We start from the raw sequence: 22480 nt of genomic DNA, 5'->3' as shown, positions 1-22480 counted from the left end.
GTACTGGGAGAAGAGCAGAGGAGAAAGAACACAGCCCTGGGGGGAACCAGTGCTGATGAGCTGTGAGTGGGAGACGTGTTTTCCCAGCTTCACGTGCTGCTTCCTGTCAGACAGAAAGTCTGTAATCCACCTGCAGGTAGAGTCAGGCACACTCAGCTGGGAGAGCTTCTCCTGAAGCAGAGCCGGGATGACTGTGTTAAAAGCAGAGCTGAAATCCACAAACAGGATCCTGGTGTAAGTTCCTGCAGAGTCCAGATTCTGGAGGATGTAGTGGAGGGCCAAGTTGACTGCATCGTCTACAGATCTGTTGGCTCTGTAGGCAAACTGTAAGGGGTCCAGGAGGGGGTCGGTGATCTTTTTCAGGTGTGCAACGTTTCACAGTGAGATTAGGCATGTCTAACAGACAAGTGTGGTATCTCAGGAAACGTCAAACAGAGAAGTGAGAGGTACGATGTTCAGATAAAATGAGTCACAGAATGGGGAACCAAAAGAGAGAGCGGGGCATAGCCTACAATGTCACGAGAAGCCAGCACAGCCTTTTCTGCAGCAGCTACAGCACAAAGGCATGTGGGGAGTCCAGCGGCAACTGAATCGAGTTTACCAGAAAAATAGGCGATGGGCCTAAGACAGTCACCATGCTTTTGAAGGAGGACAGAGGTCATGCAGCCACAGCACTCATCCACTATTTTGGTAAAAGGTTTAGATGGATCGGCCTAAAATAGGAGGTGAAAGTGGAGCCTGCACGCCTTGAGTGAGTAAGCTGGCGAAGGGGGCGTTCACTAGCAGAATAGTTAGGAACAAAGGAACGACATATATGAGCATAGTCCCAGAAATGACAACAGCTGTTTTGTGGTTGTGGGTTTGGGTGCAATCTGAATAGCATCTGTGTGTTTGTGAGAAAGGGACTTTCCCTCTTTTGTAAGGACGTGACCTAAGAACGTCACTTGCTGCTGCACAAACTGCATTTTGGAGCAACTGACTTTGTGACCTTTAGCAGTGAGGTGACAAAGGAATGACACCGTGTCACGCTTACACTGCTCTTGGGTAAGAGCGCAGACCAGGAGATCATCAACGTACTGCAGCAAGGCAGAACCAGGGCTGAGAGTGAAAGAGGAGAGTGAGGCAGCAAGAGCCGTATTGTAAACGGTGGGAGATTCGGCAAACCCTTGGGGCATGCGGGTAAAAGTGTAACCTTTACCATCAAATTGGAAGGCAAACCAGAGCTGAGACTCAGGATGAACGGGAACACTAAAAAATGCGTTGGACAGATCAACAACAGAAAACCAGCAGGCATCGGGGGGAACTTTGGACAATAGGTTATAGGTATTGGAACTAAGGGGGCTCGTGCATGGATGGCAGCATTTACTGCTGTCAAATCTTGTACAAACCGCCACTCCTCAGGAGCGGGGGGGTCTGTACTTTTTAACCGGGAGAATGGGCGTGTTGACGGGGGAGTCATCATAAATTCTGATGACCCCGATGCTTTTTAAAGCATGGAAAACCGGGCGAATGCCTTCAATAGCTTCTGGTCGGAGAGGATATTGGGCACGTCTGGGGCAGTAGGAGGACTTAGGACTGACCACAAGGGGTTCACAGTTCTTAATGAGGCCCACATCATACTTGGATTTTGCCCACACACAAGACGGGACTGATTTGAGGTCTGGGTGCAGCTCAGTGGAAGTAAGTTGAGAAATAGGGGCAGTCGGTTTCTTCAGAACATATAGGGACCTACGGACAGTTAACTGGGCAGGGAGGGAAGTCCTATACACCTGAGTGGACGGAGAGTGAAACACAAAGGGGCCAGCAGTCTGACACCAATCGGTCAGGCTGTTACACATTTTCACCTGGGCCTGGGCCTAAATCCCTCCATTGGTCAGTGGGACCTTTGCCTAGAGAAACATGAGGTGCACTGCTCAAAATCTCATAGAACTTGGCTTGCGCAGGGGATAGAGAAACAGAGAATCTTGCGGGTTTAACCCCTACTGGTGTGGGAATGAGCTTAATTTATAGGAGCAGGATGAGGTCACGGCCCATTAAATTAAAGGGGCAGCAGGAGGACAAGAGAAAGGAGTGCTGGACAGTCAGGCTAGCCTCCTGTGATGTGCAGGACAGCGGAACAGTAAAACACTCCTTAACCTGGCGTCCCGATGCACCAATTGAGATTAGAGACTGACCATTAATAGGGGTGTCAGGGGGTAACTCAGCTGACCTGATAACAGAACGAGTGGCCCCAGAATCTACAATGAACAGCATGTGCCTACCAGCCACTGTAAGTGGGAGCATGGGAAGTGAATGTACACTGTCATCAGTAGGAGAGAGTAATAATGTGTGTGTGCAGCTGTGCTGTGGTGCTGCAATGTCTGTATCAGCAGGTAATGTCAGTGGGTGTATGTGTGAGTTCTTATCTGAGTCATCATGATCGTCCGGTGCAGGCCTGGCGCTGTCAGCAGGGCACGCCTCCATTTCTCCCTCCCCTTCAGCTTCTGCTCAATCGGAAGTAGGCCCGTGGTAAGGCTGGCCATGCCCTCGCTGGAACTGGCAGTAGTTTCCGTGCCCGCGACTGCCTCTGAAGCCGCTTCTAAACCCGCCTCTGCCTTTGTTCTTCTTCTTCGGGCAGTCTCGGGCCCAGTGTCCTTGTTGGTGACAGTAGAAACACTCATCACCTCCTTGATGGGGTGGGGGGGTGGCTGTATTTGACGCTTGTGTCTGCTGGGGTCCAGGTAATGCAGCAGGGCCAGATTGACACGGTGCTTTGAGTCAGTGCTGTGATTCTTGTCCGCAGTGGCCTTTTCCATCAGGCGTTGTTGACAATGCCTGGCACGTTTAACAACATCTGCCAAGCGAGTAGTTGGATCGTCTGCGCCCACACAGGAATCTCGGGTGGGGCCAGCCAGGTCTTTAAGCAGCCCTTGCAGGAAATATTGTTTGAGCATGCACTCATACGCAGCAGGTTGATTCCCAGGGTATGGGTCAGGCCGTTGAATGCCTTTGTGGTTGTCAAAAGTCTGTTGGAGGCGAGTGAAGTACTCAGGCACGGGCTCATCAGGCTTCTACACACGCTCCGACCTTGCTCACATCGCAAACCACAGGAAATTGTGCCCTTACGGCATCGAGGAGCTGTCGCACCCATGCTGTGTAGTCAATATCTGTTGTGTTTTCAGACATTTGCCATTCGGGGTTTCTGGGCTGGAGGTGCTCGGTCAGGAAATATCTCAGTGAAGCCAGTTGTGATGGGGTGAGGATTTGGGCCAAAACTCGCGCCAGTTCGAGGGAGGTTGGTGTGAACTGGGGGATGAAAACGCTGAGTTCGTCGGCCAGTTTAATCCCACCTTTGTCCACGGAGGGGAGATGGCTCGCTGCTTTTATGTCGTCCAAAGTCCAAGGTCGATAGACGTACATGGGACCCTCTGGTTCAGCCACTTGCACCATGGGAGCCTGGAAGATTTTCTCAGCGGCAGTCTGAGACCGTGTGTGTGACGCCACAGGGCTGCTGTGGCTGCTGAAAGAGTTCTTTTTTAAAGGGAAAAAGACGGGTGACCAGGGTGTGGATGCAGGCGAAGCAGAGGGTGATGCTGCGGTGACAGTAGGTTGCGATACTTCTTCTTTGTTCTCGTTAGGTGGTGGCGGTGGTGGTGTTTGAGCGGCCCGTGCTGGTTGATATGGAGGGGGTGAGGAGTCCTGGAGGTTGTTCCCCGACGCACCCAGACCCTGCAGCGAAGGATACAGAGACGTTTTCTGAGGCTTTTCTTTCTTTTCTGAACCATCAACTTTCATTGCCGTCATGGCACCTTGTATCTGCTTTCTTTGTCTACTCTCACATTCTGTTTCCCACATTTTCAAACACTTCTCCATACAGTCAGCTTTCTTCACATCTTTATTTTTAACTTTCTTCTTTGCGAACAACTTATCTTTGTCTTCCTGTAATTTGTCTCGTAAAGACTTCAGTTGGGTGGGGCTAAAAGACCCTCCTGTGGGGAAACCTTTATCTTCCCAATATATCATATATGCACACGATTCGGAACCATATTTAGTTTTCATAGTTTCATAGTTTGATTTCATGGGCCGAATCAGGGCGCTCGGATCGCTGCTTTTTTCCTCCTGTATTTCCCATATTTGCCGATCTTGTCTCTCAGACTCACGGTTAACTTCTAGTCCATTAGGACACACACCTAGTCTTGTAAAGGCACAGTATTCACAGGATTGTTAGTGCCGGCACCTGGTCTTATACTGTCTTACTCATAGGACTTTATTTATTTTTTTACCAGACGCTATCTACGTCTTAATACCAGGAGGTAAAGAGCAGAGACACACACCTACTATGAAGGCAGCTGACCACAGTATTACAAAAATGTAATTTCTATTTAATGATTGTCTACGGATTCTGCGAGCATGGAAATTTGAATCTTCTGAGTTATTTCCCATACAATTTAACCGGATAATTTGGAACAAATACTTCTCACCGTGTTGAGATTGTTTTCTCCGCCAGGTTCGAGGAGCCCTGCGCCGCCGACTGAGATTGCGGACTCCGGTCCTCGTCTCTCAGAATTCCTATGCGAGGTTGTGAGGATATTAGGTGATCAGCCCCGATGTCCCGATCCCTTGATATCAAAGCGTCCATTGTAAAACTGTGCAGACCGAAGAACAGACCGAGCACTCCCTAGCCACCTAGCGATAGCTGCACCTGTTACGGTGTTTACTGCTCGGAAGCAGGGGACTGCTCGGTCTGCTCTTTGGTCTGCACAGTTTTACATTGGACGCATATATATCAAGGGAGGCAAAAATAGCGCCAAGCGAAATGAGGTCTGACTTTTTCCTGGACAACGATTTTGTGATGCAAATGTATTACTCTTGTGAACGGATATTTTTTTGAGAAGCAAAACGCTTTATTTTTGTGCCCCCAGCCAACTAGCCGGACTAGCTTCGTGGACCCAAAACTCAGCTGGAATTCGGCTCACAGGACGCAGCAGGGGGTAAGTCAATGTTCATAAATGATATTGCTAATATGGGATGTCATACAGCTTCATGTCAAAAGAGGCGAACTATCCCTTTAAACACACAAATACATGCTCATTACTGAGCATGGAGAGATCTCTAACTCAAGTGGGCTCAATGCAGATGTTAAAATGGGCTTTGTTCTTAGACATTATGAATGAAATAGTCTCTGTACTTTTCCACGATGACCTAAAATGATCCAGGGAAAGCAGGTGCAAGATTCCAGAGAATATGACGAAGCATGTTGAACCTACTCATGTCCAATCATACTCGGTCGAGTGTGAATCCAACCTATGAGGCTATAAATACAAAAGATACCCGGAAATCGAGGCTCAGTCTGACGGATTTCCTGCGGGAGCTCTGTTCCACTGAGCCCAGCGCTGATATGCTTGACGTGTGACTACCAATAAACACATTTAACTTGAGATTCCTCCGGCTTGTTCATGAGCTTCCAATGAAAGAATCGAGCTAACTTATATAGTCTTATATAGTGTGACACTAACTGACTTCAGGGCGCGTTCCACATCTGCTAATCAGCACAGTTGCTCTTTGGAACGGACTGTTGTGCTGAAGGAATTTCCCGCAAGGGATAAAGTAATTCTGATTCTGATTCTGTTGAACGGACACAGGTTGTGTGTGTGCATGTGATAACAGATAAGAGTAATGATACATTTAAAAGACTACACAATCCTTAGTCACGTTGCATACACTCGTTAGATTGACAATGCAGTAAACAGGATAATACAATTCCTTTACAATGGAAAGAGTCGTCACTGAGGTGGGGGAGGTGCAGGGCTTAATTTGAGGGGGAGCAAGCCGGAGCGCGCTCCGGAACCTCTGACGTTGGCTCCGCCAGCTATTTATAGCCGTCATCCGCGATCCGCCACCTCTCTTGACAACCAGTATTTATTAAAAAAAAAAAAATCAAATAATTAAACAAATAAATTAAAGTTTGTTTAGTGTCAATGTCTGGTTTTGATATCCATCTTGTTGGTGATTTCTGTCATGAAATGAGATACTGAAAATATCTATATTACGGAAAAGGAGGGTGCACACTTCCGTTCTATTGGACAGTAAGCCAGAGAGCTTGTAAAGCGGCGCCGGATTTGATGTGACTGTCATTATTAGGCCTACAATACATGCCCAGATTATTTTCGGTGTGGCGCACAGGGTTGCTCGAAAGCGCCCCCCGCACGCTTTTTTTCGCACCGGAGCCATTCATCCTCTGCGCTCCGGGACCTCCCACTTTACAAATTAAGCACTGGGGCAGTGTTGTATTAACCTGGTTCTCACGCAGATGGATGTTTCTCATCCATCTGGAATTTTGTCGGTTGCCTAGCTGTTCTCTACTGTGAGTAGGCGGGGGTTGTAATCAAAAACCTCTCGAACCTGATTGGAGAATTCAATGTGTGTGTCACGTACTACTTCGACCAATCATATCGAAAGCGGACGTGACGCGTTGGAGCGCGACCAGTCTCTCGGTCTGTGGTGGAAAATAAACAAAACACAACAGCAGCGAGCAAAGCAGGAGCTAGCAGCAGCTAATCGTCCGGCAATGGCGGTAAATGATAGATGTCGACTGTGCAGTGAAAATCTGCGAATAAAGGGAGTCCTCACAAATAGCAAGAAGCTTTTTGACAAAAATACCAACGAGAAATCCGTAAGCGAACGTCTTTCTGAACTTGGTTTGACGTTGACAGACGTCCAGCAACGGTCATGCCGTGTGTGTATGAAATGCCACCGCTCTATATGTAGGCTGGAAGAATCGCTAGCCACGTTAAGGGCATGGCAAAAAGCCGAAGCGGAGCCGAGTTGCTCTACAACTGTGCATCCGTGCCGCCATTGTTGTTGTCGTACTGTGTTTGAATGTGTTCGTTGTTGCGCCGGATGCTACGTCATACCTGTTAACACCCCGCCCCACGATTGTGATTGGATCTAGGCATAGAGGCGGGCCCGTTTATGGGGTAACCGAAGACTTCGGGCTCAACAAGGCGCGCCCAGACCCTCGTGCGAGCTCACGAAGTGTAACGAAGATGCACGAAGCACGAAGGGTCTGCGTGAGAGCCAGGCTAGTGTTGTATAGTAACAAAGTAAAAATACTTCACTACTGTACTTAAGTATATTTTGGAATACTTTGTACTTTCCTCAAGTTTAAAATTTTTTGACAACTTTCACTTTTACTTCACTATATTTCCGAACTTAATTGCATACTTTTACTCCAATACATTTTCATTGTTCGGTTTAGTTACTCGTTACAAAAAAAAGAGAGAGAGAGAGAGAGAAAAAACGCAACAGTGTTTTGACCCCATGCATGTTATGCCTGCCCAAAGACGTGGAAATTCTATCTTACAGAAACTCCCCTTTTTAGGTTTGACGCCGGATGTTGCGTAGCGCAACATTGTGCCTAACGCCGGTTGTTGCGTTGCGCAACATGGTCCCTAACGCCGGTTGTTGCGTAGCGCAACATTGTTCATTTATCATTATTTTCAAGGCGCATGTAATGCACAATGATTGGTATTTGTTTGGAGAGGATGAGGACGAGGACGAGGAATTTTTTGGCTTTCAAGTAGACTGGCAGTCTGCTGGATTTCGCCCCCGACGTCAACAAAAGTTTACTCGTACACCGGGGCTGAAGGTGCCAATATCTGAAGATGCAAGTCCTTTAGATGTGTTCTCGCATATTTTCACTGATGAAGTTTGGGATATGTTGGTGACACAGACTTATATGCGGATCAGGCGCGCAGCCACACACCACCCAACTCGAAGTGGAGCCCCGTGTCAAAGCAGGAGATGAAATCTTTCATCGGTATCTGCCTAACTTTTGGAATAATCAAACTACTAACTCGCCGGGATTACTGGAGGCAGAGCAAGTGGCTGTATCAGACAAATGTCGCTCGAGTGATGGCACGAGATCGTTTTGACATGATCTGGAGGTAATTATTTATTCTTGCGCTTCATTCTGACGACTTCTCATTCTTATTTGAGTGGCGTTGCCCTTATGTAAAAAAAAAAAAAAAAGAGAGCCCGGTGCGAATTACTGCAGTATAACTATGATGTTTTAGAAGTCGTGTCACTGAAGTTTGCAGTATAACTGCAAAATGCAAGATATATTGCAGTTTCTTTTTATCATTCATTATTATTGCTGATATTATAATTTTGCAATGACGTCTCTATCATGGCCAGAAATGTAGCTGAAGTGGTGCCTACATTTACTACTAATACTAATAATAATAATGATGATAATAATAGTAATGATGATTAGTTATAGTATAGTAATAGTAGTATAATAAATAGCAGCATTGGGTATTATCCTGAATCATGTGTGTGTCTGTGTGTGTGTGTGTGTATTGACTCATCTTTTTCATTTTTTTTAATGAAAATGTGTTGGTGTTAATGCTGAATGAACATGACGGAATAAAAGCAGAGAATTTAACCTTTAAAATGCAAATTATTTCATGTCTTTATGTGTTTCAGAGGCTGAGACTATTGAATTGTTCTTAGGTGTTTTCAATTAATTGTTTTTAGTTAAAAAAAAACCTCAGGCATTGGGGACCTTTTCTAAAAACTGGCTTAGGCATTGAGCAGCTTTTTTTGCAGGTGCTTTAGGCGCCAATGGGTTAAGGTAGTTTTACAAAAAAGGTCTTCCTCTTCAGATGCCAGATAAGCTGCAGTTCCCTCCCAATTCTTTTTTTTCTTTTGTATAATGACCGGTTGTGTGTGCACCTCCTATAGCTTGTGAAGTACAGTAATCGTAACAGCTTTTTTTCTTGGTGATGTTGGCCGCATTTTCTGTACTGAGTTATTTTATTTAAATTTTAGAAAGGTTTACAAAAGGGGTTTCAAACTGGACTCCCTCTTCAGATGTCAGATAAGCTTCAGTTTTCTCCTATTTTTTTCTTTAAATTTTATTTATAATGATGGCAATAACAGTAGCAGCCTCTTTTGTTTCATTTTTTTCTTAATGGTGTAATGTACGCCTCATTTTCAGCACTGACCTTACTTGAAGAAGAAAAACTTAAAGGTTCACAAAGTTTGTATTTTCTGTCTAAACCTGGTCTAAATTTTGCCTGCACTTGGTTGTGTGTAGATTTTAAGTGTATTTGACCTTCAAAGTTTACCAAAATATAAAAAATGTCATTCAAACTGCATTTGCCTTATTTACTTTTTACTTATACTTTTCATTACATTACTTAAGTACATCTATTTTTACAGTAATTCTCATATTTAAGTACAAGACGTTTTGGATACTTTAAGACTTTAACTCAAGTAACATTTCAGTCAGTGACTTGGACTTTTACCAAAGTCATATTTTGGAGGGGTACCTATACTTTTACTTGAGTGTGAGATTTCAGTACTTTATACAACACTGCACTGGGGAGGTGGAGGTGATACACTGAAGCTGGAGCTGTTGAGAGGTGTCGTGGGGGATGGTTGCAGGACTGTCCCTTTGTCTGTCAAAGCGACAGTCGAACTCGTTCAGGTCGTTGGCTAAACGTTGGTCGTTTATGGAGTGGGGGGCTTTTGGCTTGTAGTTGGTGATCTGCCTGAGCCCTTTCCAGACAGACGCAGTCGTTGGCTGAGAACTGGTGTTGGATCTTCTCAGAGTACAGTCGTTTAGCCTCTTTCACCGCCAAGGGTCCCCATTCCTGAAGGCCTCTTCCTTATCCAACCTTAACCTTCTGAAGTGCTGTTTACACATACCCGGGTATTTTGATAAACGAAGACCTTTCCCTTCGTTTGTGCCTTTCGTTTATACACAAATGGAGTTTTTTCCTCCGAAAACGAGGCATAAAAAAAACTCCGGCAAAAGTGGAGATTTTTTAAAAACTCCGTTTAGCGTTTGTGTATAAACTGGTTGAAAGAGACAAAAACGGAGTTTTGGGCAATATCCGCGGTAAAAGACCGACGTCCATTGTTTATCTGGCAAGCATGGAGGTACTAGCAGCATTTCTGTTTTTAAGAGCTATACTCGCTTGTGTGCTTTTGAAAATTAAAGTCATACAGTGTATTGACCAACAAAGACGCATTAGGGCTCGGAGGGCAGCAATTGCGGAGCTTCTTTTGGCAGACAGAGCCCGGCCATACCACCGCCAGCGACGGCGATTCTGGGTTAGACCCGGACGGACAGCATATTTATGCTGATCAATGTAGACGTGTTTTTTTTTTAAAAACAGGGCTGTGTGGACCTAGTTATTTTTGCAAACGAAGGTTAGAAAATATGCGTTTATCAAAATACCCGGGTATGTGTAAACAGCACCTTAGTTTGGCTGTGAACAAGGAGCCCCTTTCACACTGACGAATAACCCGCGTTTAGTCCGCGAATTTAGCGTGTCCACTGTTGCGTTCACACTGCCGACCCGGGCTGCCGCGTCAACTTGACTCGCCTTTCGACCCGCGTCGGACCCTAGTCTTTTTGCCGAGCCGAGTTTGGTGTGAACGCAATTGACGCGGGTCGGACGTGGGCGTGGCGTGACGTGAGGAGTTTAAAAGACAGAATGGACAGCTGATTCAGAACAACAGCGACAGGTGAGGACAAGTTTTACTCTGTTTTAGCCTACAAATAGTTCGAGCCATTTTTGAAGATGGCCAACTGGGGAGACAAGGAGGTCCGCAAGCTCCTCCGAGCAGAGGACGTTATTTATCGCCACATTTCGGGGACTATAGTGCTCTTGTATTCTCCGCATATGTTCTTCGGCGGCATCCCACGTTGTAACCATCCACACCCCGTAAAATAACATCTCCATGAACTGCATATACAATTGCAAAAACGAGTCCTCAAGGTGATTTTTTTGTTGATTGTATGGAATAGCTATATGGCTGTTATATGTGCAATGTTGTGTATAGTGCCTTGTGTTTTTTGTATTGATATATGTTTGCTACTTGACACCTTAATTTCCTTCGGGATTAATAAATAGTACTCTACTCTACTCTACTCTACTCTATTAACCCTACCTCCGACGCATGGCTTGTGCCTACGTCATTGTACACGCCCAGCATGTTTCGTGTGACGCTCTGCCACTAGGCAACGCCCCCTGAACTTGGCTTCAGGCGACACGGGTCACCAACACGCCAAGCGTTCACATTGCTCGACGCGGGTCGAAAGTGCAATTTGGACCTACTAAGGTAGTGGGTCGCAGTGTGAAAGGGGCTAAGGTTTGTCGTTGTTGTAATTCACCCTGGTGCTTGATGGAACACAGCAGTCCTCACAGAAGCTGATGTATGATGTCACAGCCTCTGTGTACTCATCCAGACTGTTGCTAGCAGTCCTGAACACATCCCAGTCAGTAGAGTCAAAACACGCCTGGAGATCCTCCACAGCCTCATTGGTCCACTTCCTTGATGTCCTCACTACAAGTTTGCAGAGCTTTAGTTTCTGCTTGTAAACAGGAATCAGGTGGACCATGAAGTGGTCAGAGTGGCCCAGTGCAGCACGGGGGACGGCGTCATAGGTATCCCTGACTGTGGTGTATCAGTGATCCAGAATATTCTCCTGTCTGGTCGGGCATTTAATAAGCTGTCTATATTTAGGAAGTTCGTGAGTGAGATTTCCTTTGTTAAAGTCACAAGTCTCGGTCAGGACAATAACTAAAGAGTCCGGGTTGGTCCGCTCCACACACAGTATCTTAACATATTAACATATAAACTTTTAAAGCAGATGATTTACTGCTAAGGATTGACAGATCACTCAAGGCTATTTGTAGGGATGGCCCGTTTGACACGGATGCTTCGGCGCTTGTTTCATCTTTGTGAAGCAGTGGTTCGGCACAATGTTCTGGGGCGTGTATCAAATGGCGCTGATGTCCGAAGCGCCGAATGCATTGTTTGGTCGAACCACGGTTCAGAGGTCTCTTATTGTTTGAACACTTGGGCGCGCTTTTCTCTATAAAAGGAGAATGAATCCCAAACGACGTTTCCCAACCAGTTCTGTTGCCCTGTCAGAATTGAATTGAATTCATTGCTCTTTTCCATGGCTTCTGGCAAGAAATGTTTTGTGGCTTGGGATCACTTCACCTTGGCTTCTCCTAATAAGGTGATACTATTGTACAATATACTATTGTGTGATGTAAGATGTTTGCTTGTTTTTGTTTTTCAACTGTAAATATAAGCTTTATTATTATTATGGGTATGCATGCTAATATAGTTATCTTCTTAAAATAAGGGGGCAGCACATTTAAGAATCTAAGTTATGTAGGACAATCTGCTTCCTCATCAGAAGGCGTGTCGGTAGGATTGAGGAGACCCTCGAAGTATTCCACCCACTGACTCACGACATCCCTAGTTGAGGTCAGCAGAGCCCCGCCCTCACCATACATGGTGTTGACGGTGCAGCGCTCCCCCCCCCTCCGAGCTGCCAGATGGTGGACCAGAAACTCCTCGAGGCCGTCTGGAAATCATTCTCCATGGCCTCCCCGAACTCCTCCCAAGCCCGAGTTTTTCCCTCAGCAACCGCAGAGGCCGCGTTCCGCTTGGCCTGTCGGTACCCATCAGCTGCTTCCAGAGTCCCACTGGCCAAAAAGGCCCGATAGGACTCCTTCTTCAGCTTGACGGCTTCCCTCACCACTGGTGTCCACCAGCGGGTTCGGGGGTTGCCGCCACGACAGGCACCGACCACCTTACGGCCACAGCTCCGGTCGGCTGCCTCAACAATGGAGGCACGGAACATGGCCCATTCGGGCTCAATGTCCCCCACCTCCCCCGGGACATCGTTGAAGCTCTGCCGGAGATGGGAGTTGAAACTCCTCCTTACAGGGGATTCCGCCAGCCGTTCCCAACAGACCCTCACAATAAGTTTGGGCCTGCCAGGTCTGACCGGCTTCCTCCCCCACCAGCAGAGCCAACTCACCACCAGGTGGTGATCAGTTGACAGCTCCGCCCCTCTCTTCACCCGAGTGTCCAGGACATACGGCCGCAAGTCCGACGATACGACCACAAAGTCGATCATCGAGCTGCGGCCTAGGGTGTCCTGGTGCCAAGTGCACATATGGACACCCTTATGCCTGAACATGGTGTTCGTTCTGGACAGTCCGTGACGAGCACAGAAGTCCAATAACAAAACACCACTCTGATTCAGATCGGGGGGGCCGTTCCTCCCAATCACGCCCCTCCAGGTCTCACTGTCATTGCCCACGTGAGCATTGAAGTCCCCCAGCAGACGAGGGAGTCTCCTGGAGGAGCACTCTCCAGTGCCTCCTCCAGGGATTCCAAGGCCCAATCCCAATTCACCCCTTGGCCCTACCCCTTACCCCTTCCCCTCCGTTTTGCGCGTTCACGTGAAGGGGTAGTGTTGTCCCAATACTCTTCCAAAGCCCTTCCCCTTAGCCCTTCCCCTCCGTTGTAGCCCTTGAAACGGAGGGCTTCGGCCAGGCAGACTCCGTTCAAAGGGGTATGATATATTTTCCAGAATACAACGCGACTACCGGGAGATCGCGAATCTTTTAAAAATGGAAGAAACAAGAGCACCACAAAAATGTAAGCTCCTCTATTTTTTTGCCATAATTTAACTGTTTTAATCGTTTTAGGTTGTGATAACTGGGGTATTGTGTGAGTTTAACATGGTGGCAATGTGTAGTTGTTTTCTGATATAAACGCACATGAGAAAAGTCGCTATTTTACATGGAGTAATCGGTCAATGCATGTGAAGGTGCTCCGAAAGAGTTGTCGCTTTTTATATTGTAACACGAGTATTTACAAGCAATGTAGTTGTCCATATTTTCACCACACACTTTAAGCTGTTATTTCTGAAAATAAGCTGCCTTACCAGTCTGTAATGTGAGCCTAATAAAAGAAATTAAGGACAAAAGGTTTGAGCATGATTATCACATCAACATCATATGAACGACTGGAACGGATATTGGTATGAAGAGATTTATTATACAAGGGATAACAAAAAAATTGGGGTACATGTTACGGTCCAATCGGCAATAATTTGTAGGATGACTCATCTGCTGGAAAGAAAAACATGGAAAGATCAGGCTTTCATCCTCCCAAACCAACACATTGATAGCACACACAATGCAGTGCATTTATTTATGTCATCAAATCTGAACCTGGTACAAAGAAAACCGCTTCAAAAACGCATGAGCTGCATGTTTATCCCAAACGGAACGAGGCGAGTAACAAAGGCTAAACGTTAGCTTATGCTTTCAGCTAGGTTTGCCAGGTTAGGATATTACTCCAATCAATAAATCAGCAAATCCAACGAGACAAGCAAATTGTTTCTATATTACACGATATCACAAATGTACAGTTAGAAGCACTTTCAAACACATCATATTCACACGCCGGCTCTGGAAGCTACCAGCTGCTCACTCACACACGTTATTTGCATTAACTTCTCATTGTAGGCTACATACCGTAACAAGATCCAGCAATGCTCCCAGATGTCGAAGACGCCTTCGCCTGATGGCACTCCGTCGATTCGACGCAGATATTTCTAAAAATATCCGAATCGCCCAGGACAGCGCGAACACCACAGCACCGGTCATGTTTGTTTACTTCTGGCTAAAGCTGTCGCTTTTGGTTACGTAACAACTGACGGCGCGGACTTATTACGTTCGTGAGTGTGAAGTGCTGTCCCAATTCGAAGGGGTATGTTTTAAAGCCCTCCGCCTACCCCTACGTTCGAAGGGGCGAGGGGTAGGGGTGAAGGGTAGGGGAAGGGGTAGAAAATAGAATTGGGATTGGGCCCAAAAAGGGTGGGTACTCTGAACTGCTGTTCGGTGCTTAAGCACAAACAACAGTCAGGACCCGTACCCCCACCCTAAGGCGGGGGGAGGCTACCCTCTCGTCTACCGGGGTAAACCCCAATGTACAGGCGCACAGCCGGGGGGCAATAAGTATGCCCACACCTGCTCTACGCCTCTCACCGCGGGCAACTCCAGAGTGGAAGAAAGTCCAACCCCTCTCGAGGAGGCTGGTTCCGGAGCCCAAGCCATGCGTCGAGGTGAGTCCGACTATATCTAGCTGGAACCGCCGCTCAGCCTCGTGCACCAGCTCAGGCTCCTTCCCCAGCAGGGAGGTGACGTTCCACGTCCCAAGAGCCAGCTTCAGTAGCCGAGGATCAGACCGCCAAGGTCTCCACCTTCGGCTGCCGCCCCGCTCACAAAGCACCCGACCCCCTTGGCCCCTCCCACGGGTAGTGAGCCCGTCAGAAGGGGGACCCATGTAATTTCTTCGGGCTGTGCCCGACAATGGATGAGGTGTATGAGGTCCGTCCTGAGTTCCTCAAGGCTCTGAATGTTGTAGGGCTGTCTTGGTTGACACGCCTCTGCAGCATCGCGTGGACATCGGGGCAGTGTCTCTGGACTGGCAGATCGGGGTGGTGGTCCCCCTCTTTAAAAAGGGGGACCGGAGGGTGTGTTCCAACTATAGGGGGATCACACTCCTCAGCCTCCCTGGCAAGGTCTATTCGGGGGTACTGGAGAGGAGGATCCGCCGGATAGTCGAATCTCGGATTCAGGAGGTGCAGTGTGGTTTTCGTCCTGGCCGTGGAACAGTGGACCAGCTCTATACCCTCGGCAGGATCCTGGAGGGTGCATGGGAGTTCGCCCAACCGGTCTACATGTGTTTTGTGGACTTGGAGAAGGCGTTCGACCGTGTCCCTCGAGGACTCTTCTGGGGGGTGCTCCGGGAGTATGGAGTGCCGGACTCCTCGATATGGGCTGTTCGGTCTCTAGATGACCGGTGTCAGAGTTTGGTCCGCATTGCCGGCAGTAAGTCGGACATGTTTCCTGTGAGGGTTGGACTCCGTGAGGGCTGCCCTTTGTCACCGATTCTGTTCATAATTTTTATGGACAGAATTTCTAGGCGCAGCCAAGGCGTTAAGGGGTTCTGTTTTGGCGACCTCAGAATCGGGTCTCTGCTTTTTGCGGACGATGCGGTTCTGTTGGCGTCGTCGGGCCGTGACCTTCAGCTCTCACTGGAGCGGTTTGCAGCCGAGTGTGAAGCGGCTGGGATGAGAATCAGCACCTCCAAATCCGAGACCATGGTCCTCGGCCGGAAAAGGGTGGAATGCCCTCTCCGGGTCGGGAATGAGATCCTTCCCCAAGTGGAGGAGTTCAAGTATCTCGGGGTCTTGTTCATGAGTGAGGGACGAATGGAGCAGGAGATTGACAGGCGGATCGGTGCGGCGTCTGCAGTGATGCGGGCTCTGCACCGGCCCGTCGTGGTGAAGAAGGAGCTGAGCCAGAAGGCGAAGCTCTCGATTTACCGGTCAATCTATGTTCCTACCCTCACCTATGGTCACGAGCTGTGGGTAGTGACCGAAAGAACGAGATCGCGAAAACAAGCGGCCGAAATGAGTTTCCTCCGCAGGGTGTCTGGGCTCTCCCTTAGAGATAGGGTGAGAAGCTCGGTCATCCGGGAGGGGATCGGAGTAGAACCGCTGCTCTAATTTTCGACTTGTTCATTTAGCGCATATCACAAACAAAGCGCTTACGGCCATTATTACACAGCTGTGTCCCGTGTACCAAATGCCTCTGTCGGTCTTGGTCTCGAGACCACTTTTACGTGTTCTCGGTCTTGTCACAGTCTCGACCGTCTTTGGTCTTGGTCTTGTCTTGGTCTCGCATCCCTCGGTCTTGTCTTGGTCTCACTGTCTTGGTCTCTGGAGATTTGCAACAAATAATGTCCATGATACAAAACATAACATTCGATAATGCAACATTAAATTATTTCGCCTTTCACGCCCTTCAAATGCAACCTTTCAAATGCAACCAATCAATGACATACATGTATTTTGTTGTGATTAAGAAACTGCCGCTCATCGACTCAAAAGACGCAAGTGTAGAGCCAGCGCGAAACTTTAGGTTTACGTCGTAGCTCAGTCCCAGTCAGACCTAGTAGCCTAACAATAATGTCAGCGAATTCCGCCATCATCAAATTTGCATTTACGGACCATAAAGACATTTGCAGTCCAGGGGCCAGGAAGAAGCATTCTGCAAAATGCAACTTTTGCAAAGTGTCTCTCACCGAAACAGCCAGGACCACATCAACGTTCACCAGACACCTGGAGCGGAGACACCCGGAGAGGTAAGCTAGCTAGTTGTTACTGGCTCCAAACTCTTTATCCGTACCAATCTCACATGACCAGATCATGCATGTGCTAGTATTATTTATCATGACATGCTCTTCTTACACGCGCGGTATAAATTATTAAGGGACGGATATTTTTTTGCAAGCTTCAGTTCTTTGCAGACTTACTGAAACATTTTTGGCTAAGAGTGTAACTACATGCTAAGTACAGGTAGTTAACTTATCAGTGGCTCTTGGCTACTTAACAGTTTTCACCAACGTTAGATATTTTGGCGAATTAATTGAGTAGAAATACTGTATATCAAAACCTAGTTAGCACTAGCGGCATTTTCGCAGATGAAGCCAGATATCAAAGCAGCTCTGGCCCAGATAGCAAGGATGATGGAATTGAGCCTTATTTTATAGTCAATAAAACTCAATTTCTCTCCATTTCCAAAACGCTGCTTTGACATATGTTTGACTGACATTGTGTCATAAAAGCTGTGAGGTAAAAACGTCCTAAAACCAGAGACACTTATGAAGGAGAAAGTACAATTTGACATGTTGATTGTTTAGACCAGTTAGTACCAGTCAGTCAGTAATATCAGTCCTCAACAGCAAACAAAGGAGTCTCAATCATCTAATAGTGCAGTAACAGCTGTCATGCAATTGCTATACATAGTTTATCTCACCCAGTCTACGAAAACATTTACAGTGAGTGAGCTCACAGTCACACACATTCATGACATGCTCTGTCTCTGCATTGTTCTGTCTGTAGTTGAAATAATACCTTCTTAAATTGAATTTAAACTGGGACTGAACCTCTTACCCCAGTATGCTGCTTTTATTCAATTGATGCAAGTTATGGTGTAACACTAGCTAACTCTGTTTTTTTTATGTTTTTTTGGTCTCGGTCTCGGTCTCGTCTCGACTTTGTCTTGGTCTTGACTCAGTCTGTTTTGGCCTTGGTCTCGTCTTGGTCTCGGTCTTGATACCCTCTGGTCTTGGTAGTGTCTTGGTCTCGGTTTAGGCGGTCTTGACTACAAGTCTACCAAATTGTGAAACTGAAACCTAAAAAAATATACCAGTAGCTTCATCAGGCAAAGAGGGGTTACACCATACACTGAACTTTTATTGAACTTTGCCTCTGCTTAGCAACAGCATGATATTAATGGTATAATCTGCCCTGCAACCATCTGTTCTTTATCTGTAAGTTTCCTCCAGTGTGGGATGCGCAAGCCTTACTGTGAGAACGTCCTGTTGATCCAAGTCATGCTACGTCATGCACCTCACGAGACTACGCCTCGCGTGCCAAACCGGAAACAACTCCTTTCTGTGTAACTTGTTTGTACCACTGCACTGTTCTGCGCTTTAACGGCAGAGATCTCTCTCTCCATGTTCTGAACATGTATTTTGAATAAATCAACTACCAAGGCACATAACGGACTTAGTTCATTTATTTGACTTAAGAAAGAAAGATTTTTTCCTCCACAGAGGTCAAACGTCACACATCAAAACTAATTTGATCCTGTTGGTCCTGTTGATTTATTCTCTGTTATTTCATGTTTTCTCTTGTCAAATTGTCCAATTTTACATTTCAGGCCAAACGCACATTTAAAAAAAAGTTATGAAAGGGGCCGTTCATGGCTATTTGTGAAATTAAAAAAAAATAATAATAATAATGATGATGTTATTTCAAGTATAGGTGGTGGAGTCAATAGGTGACTGTAAACATGATTTGATATTATTTATCCATGAAAGGCTCAACAAATGTGTGAGAAAGTCATTGAAATGTTTAAAAACAATATTTGTCGAACAATGACTGCAAAAGATTTGCATTTTTCTCCCTCTACAGTGCATAATATCATTAAACCATTCAAGCAATATGTCATTTCAGCACATAACATGCAAGGGAACACACCTAAGTTTGACACCCAGCAGACAATCAAGGACCATCATACATCAATAGCTGTTAGAGTTGAAATTAAGAATCTTTCAATTATAGCCTGGGCGAAAGCCGACTGTTGACTCTGTCAAACAGTCTGGGAAAACCCAAGAGGAATCCGTTTCCATGGAAGGCGGGACCTTACCCAGCAACTTAAATTCATTGGAGTAACGGAGTTCCCTTAACCAATCATAATGTTTAGAAATGACGTTGGTTATGCGCCGAGGTTCATGCTTACTCTCGCGAGGCTCTAGCTCGCGAATCACGCTTCCCACATCCGCTTTCATTATACCGGTACCATTTGATAAATCAAACTTTTCCCAAAGCCAGTTGGAAGGAGAGCTACGACATCCTTGCCACTAACAAAATTGACGAAGCATTTCTCTTGCTCTCGTTTTAATTGTGCAATGATCTCCAGAGTTGAGACAACTTCATGGATAGCTTCTAGCGTTCTTCCGTCGCCATGTTTATTTCCGCTGCGGTTGAACTACAATTACATGGACTACAATGGACTCCGCGCGTGAGTTCTGCGTCACCACTCGCAACTGTTTGCTGATTGGCAAAACACTGAGCGAACCGAGGTAGGGTGATTTGGCCAGACTATGTGCGGAGCCAAAATCTTTGGGCGGAAGTACGTAGGATGGCGTCGCCAGGCTATTTCAATTAAGTCCTTGGCCTGTGTATTTCACTCCGAGAGCTCTACTGCATAGTCAAGTCACAGAACCAAATGGCGATACAAACAAAAAGTGGTTATATGAAAGTACACATAAGCATTCCAAGCCATGAATTTCATTGGTCAAAGACATCTGGTGGTATTTAAAAATGTAATCTTTATTGACGTCGCGATGAATACTTGTCCATCTCTGGACTTGTTCCACCCAGGTATGTTGCTATGATATGTCGTGGGACAATAATTTTTTCTGAGTCACCCCAGTCAGTCTGGATCTCAGGGAACAATGTAGGTTCAAGAATTCTCAAAAATTGGTCTTTGGTTGTGTTAGGAAAATTAATAAGAATACTCAGGAATGCTGTCTGAGTTTCACAAGCATAGGACATTTAATTATCTCGCAGCAAGGGAACAGTTTACACACAGTGGTTGTGATGCAAATGTTTAGAGATACAGAGTTCTCAGGAAACCTTTCTAGGGTAGGCCTGCATATTACTAACTAACATATTACATAACTTCTGGGCCAAGGCCGTGGGAAATTCCCTTCTGGCAGCAGGCAGTTGTGACTTCTGTGTCAAGGCCGTGGGATATTCCCTTCTCCGAATGCAGCTGTGATTCTCATGGATTACACAGGTGCATATTTGCAAAATAGGTAGTTACACAGAAGTAGAAATGATTATGTGGCATAAAGGATAAGAATTTTTCAATCAATTTAAGTCAGTGGTTAATGTAGAGTCAGGAGACAAAAGATGAGGTAAAAATGATCTTCCAAAAAGAGCAAAATGCAAGTAGAGTGCATCTACTTTAGCCAACATCAGAAATGCAGGTCAAGCATGCGATGAGACAACCTCAGGGTTGACTGTGAAGCTCCCTGAGGCTTTGCCTTTTATTCTCTAAGAGGCTCCGCCCAGTCACCACCGCCTCACCCTATTGTACACCATAATAAATCAACCATTAGCTCTAAAAAGTTCTAACCAACTTGCATTTTTAAAAAGCTATCAGCATCTCTCGGCACACTATCTTCATAGCTCTTTATCTTTGCTTCATAGTCATTTCTGGTGCCTCTATATCTTATCCCCCTAAGTCCATCTAGAGAGAAGGGCGTCAGGTACAGTGTGTCCAAATAAGAGATGAACAATAATAAAACAAACATTTGGAGAAAACACATTCCTCAGTTAAGTGCGTCTGGTGGAGCCTCACCAGATATGTATACAGTATATTCTGGCTATGTGCCTGTTGATGGGACGTGCAGCATCTTCAGGGTTACCAAATATGGGAAGGTTTTGCACTTGGGCACTGCATTTGGTCTGTGTCAGCAGAGTTCTTCCTGTACCATCTACACATCGGCTGTTTGAAGGTGACCATTCCTCATACACCACAAGAGCTACACTCACTACCTTCACTCTACAAACAAATAACCATTCCCAGAATAGGGCTCGGGCACACGCGTTGCATTCTGGGATATGGTCGCCATATTGGAGGCACAATCTCGTAAACAAACCCTGAGGCAAGACTGGGATCAAGGACCAAACAGTGAGAGAAAAGTGAGAGAAAAGCATGTTAAAATCGAAGAAAGGATGTGGGATATACCGGGATACATTACAGAAGGAAGCCAGAGATCGGTACATACAGAAGATTGGCGTTATAAACGGACTGGACCCTTATGAAATACCGAGCAAGGAATGGATTGTCGACGAAGATTTACTGCCGAAGCTCACCCTTTCGGACATAATTGCGTATATAGTATGTGGTGTCAGTGCTTATACTTTGCAACAGTTTCAATTCTAATGACACTTTACACTTTTGTCATGTTACTCTACTTGTAAATAAATAATGAAACACACACACTTGGCTGCATCTCAAAGCATATTTATTTCAGACGACTTCAACTTTGCACAACACTCCTGCTCATGGTGGTCAGAGTACAACATACAGACACAATCTTGTCAAAGAATGTTTTGTCTTCATCTTCGCATGGCAAAACTATGTTGAAGATTAAGATTAAGATCAGATTTATTGTCATGTATACATGCATACACACGAAATTTGTCCTCCGCTTTTAACCCATTGAGACATCCCTTGCTTCCAACTGACAGTGTCCTCTTGTGAAGGCGGGGATCTTTACCTCAGCACACAAAAGTCTGTAACTTACCAGAATGAAAATGCAGAGAACACACTCTCATCGACACCGGGATTGAGTGGAAAGTTATGCTTGGTCGTCTTACAGCAGCGATCCATGCTAGTCGACGACGCTTTGTTATCTCGGACACTTGGTCTCCGTGGGTGCGCCTCCAAGCAGGAAACCGGTAAAAAGATAAACAATTTACGATTTCCCCCCCATTCCTGTCACGGCTTACGCTATTGCACCCCACGACACAGCAACGTGCGACCATAGTGGCAAAGACAATAAGTAAAATAGATAAACCAACGAAGAAAGTTCCGAGACCAGGCGGGAGTACGTCTGCGCGCAGTGGAAAACAATGTAAACAAAACAGTTCTGAGCCTCCAGTATGGCCGCCGCTCACGTAGTGACGTCACGTGCCCGAGCCCTATTACCTGTCAAAAAATGTACAAATGTTTTTATATTGAAAATGAAATTACATTCTCAGGATTTTCGGAATCTTTTACAAAAGAAGTTCCAGAGAGATGGGACGAACATCAAGGCTATCAACTTAGGTTTAATTCATTTTCTAATTAGAATTTAAGTGGACCAGTATCAAACTTACTTACTTACTTTCTCTTTTAATTGCCTTTAGGTGACTTTTGCTGTGAATAGGCTTGGTGTTAAAGGATAAGACCGTTTTTTTTACATTGGGCCCTTGATTTCACATTATAACATGATGTTCTACTCACCCCTGCTTGTT

This window comes from Odontesthes bonariensis, chromosome 7, assembly GCF_027942865.1.
Source record: "Odontesthes bonariensis isolate fOdoBon6 chromosome 7, fOdoBon6.hap1, whole genome shotgun sequence".
NCBI classification, from domain to species: domain Eukaryota; kingdom Metazoa; phylum Chordata; class Actinopteri; order Atheriniformes; family Atherinopsidae; genus Odontesthes; species Odontesthes bonariensis.
Note: the sequence above shows the minus strand (reverse complement) of the source record.